Source organism: Montipora capricornis, chromosome 6 (assembly GCF_036669925.1).
Source record: "Montipora capricornis isolate CH-2021 chromosome 6, ASM3666992v2, whole genome shotgun sequence".
Classification (NCBI taxonomy): Eukaryota; Metazoa; Cnidaria; class Anthozoa; order Scleractinia; family Acroporidae; genus Montipora; species Montipora capricornis.
The window spans coordinates 33,028,792-33,031,291 of NC_090888.1; the positions used below are offsets into that span (position 1 = coordinate 33,028,792).

At 39.8% G+C, this 2,500-nt stretch overlaps 1 pseudogene; it reads right to left on the reverse strand.

The window, feature by feature from the left end:
• LOC138053761 (uncharacterized) overlaps positions 1 to 2,500 on the reverse strand; it is a 12,457-nt pseudogene that overhangs the window by 2,085 nt on the left and 7,872 nt on the right.

A 2,500-nucleotide genomic window follows, 5' to 3' on the forward strand; every position in this document is an offset into this window, starting at 1 on the left:
TTAACTAGTTTTGAGAGAGATTTTTTTGCCCTGCTTTTAGCAACATTCTCGCCAAACGCCACAGATTTAAATGCGGTGTATGCAGCCCTATTGTCCTTAGAACCGCTCTTTTTCATGTGTTCCACGCCCTCTGAAATATCTGCAGCCATGGCTTTTAGCGTGCTTACTTCCTTTTCTTCTTCCGGTGTTCGTATTAATCCCTTTGCTACAAGTACATCGCGTGTCCTTGGACTGAAGGTGATCTTTTCGAGAAGTTCAGCCTTTTTTTCTGGCGTTTTAGGGAGGGATTCTTTGGTCTTCTTCAAAGCCCTTTTCCTAGCCATCCTATTCGGAAATGCAGACGGTGATTTTGACAACGGCGTGCATGTGGACGAACCACCAGATCCGTCTCCTAAATTTGCAGCCGTGTTGTCTTGTACAGTCTTCTTTCTCTTTTCTCTCAATTTCCTGACTCTGTATCGAGTTTGTTGCCATATTTTGTTTCGCTTTTGTTTTGCCGTTTCCCTTGCTTCCTTTTTCCGCTGTGCTCCTTTTGTTTTGTGAGCCCTTGCCTTAATCGCCCATCTTGTCTCGACCGGGGTTTGCTTTTGCAGCTTCCTTCTCCCTTCCTGAACTTTCGCTATTTTGCGGTCACGATTTCTTCTGTAGTAGTCTCTATCTGCCTCTTTCTTTTTCGCCTCTTTTTCTTTCCTCCACCTTTCCATTTTCAAAGCATTCAAAGATCGATTCTTTTCTTTTTCTTTTTCCAAAGATGGTAATAAGACACGTAATGCTTGATGACAACAATATTGCTGAATTGCAAAAAAGATGATGCCATACCACATGTATTTACAGCCCTTGAAAATTTGTCTTGAACCCCCCCAAGGACATAAAGACAAGGTTACCAAGCCAAATGGAGTGATTGCAGTGATTCCAACGAAGAACAAAGTGAAAGAGAAGCGTGCGCTGAACGTTTTCTCCCTGTTTTGGCCCTAATTGCTGTCCGTTGTGTATGAATGAACACATAATATGGCAGACAACTTGTTTCCGAGTCACAGAAAGTGGATTTTCTCTGCTTTGGCGGGTCAAAATGCGTTCAAACTCAAGGAGTTGGAAGACCAGTCCATGAACTGTATTGGAAGGGGCTTTAGTGTTTACATATTATTGCCCGACTCAAATTATTTTGCCTCATGTAGTGGTCAGTAGAATACCCAGAACATCTTATTAACAAGCTTACAAGAGTGTTTCCGATTTACAAAAATGTTAATATCTCGCTCAAAAATAGATAATTTGCCCTGATGTTTTCAGACGTCGTAGAAGACCTTATGAACTTGCTTCAGTACTGATATTTTGAGTGTTTGATGTATTTAAGAGTTTTCCTTTTCGATCGATTTTCATGACCAATGTTCACGTTTTGCAAGCGTTACATTTCTCCATTATGTAAACTGGGGCAATGCTTTGTATCATAGTTTCTCAGAAATTAAAGTGAGAATGATCTATAAACGTTTGTGTTGTCATTTTATTTTACTTGTTCATGGGAATTGGTAAACCTTTGTAAAGGAGAGAAATCGTAGCCTTATTATATCTTCATACCAGTCAGATGTTACGCGTTACATGACAAATTAGCGTGGTTTTGTTCACTTCTTACCGGTAATTTGCTATTTTCATGACTTATTTCTCAAAATTTAATATTTGTTCACAAAGCCTTAACCTTTTTCAAAGTCCATTTCAAATTTGAAGTGAAAACCAGTTGCCATAGATGAGAAATTTCTATTTATTACTGTCTCACCCCAAAAGTGACAGGTGATCATGCTACAGGTCTATTTAATATACGTAATCGCCAGCAGTGCACTGGGACTCCCGTGTGGCCTTTGTTTGCAGATTAGGAAAAATATGTGTTACCGGAAATCAAAGTAATGAATCACAATTGTCGGTTTCTTTGTCCTGAAATGCTTTGTGGATGTCACGGCTTGTCACGTATGTTTTTAAAACCAAAAATAGCGTCAGACCATTCATTGTTAGCAGCGCTTTGCCGTGAACTGTGTTGTATCTGTTCTATTGCGCCAAAACAAACTCTCCTTATTACGCTGTTACGTTATTCCTCAAAAAATTATTTTTGCACTTATTATTCCAGGGGTGGTGGGGTGGGGGAGGTACTGCAGACATTTTACGACCTTTGCTGTTTTTTATGAACAACAAGAAACTGATTCGACTGACACCATACAGAAACAAGTAACAAAATTTGTCATACGCATGCTTAACGATGGACTGATCCACAAGAAAAACAAACAGTACTTGTTAAATAAAAACCCTAACGCCTGCCCAATATTCACAATGCCAGCAATCCTGGACATTTTATGATATCCTCCAACAATCACCCTACTGAACGCATGTCCGAGTTCATTGATTCTCATCATAAATCCCTAGTACGTCATAATCTTGAAAATACAGTCGAACCTCCCGTAAGCTACCACCCATAATGTCAAGGATATGTGGTCGCTTACCAGAGGTCAGATCACGA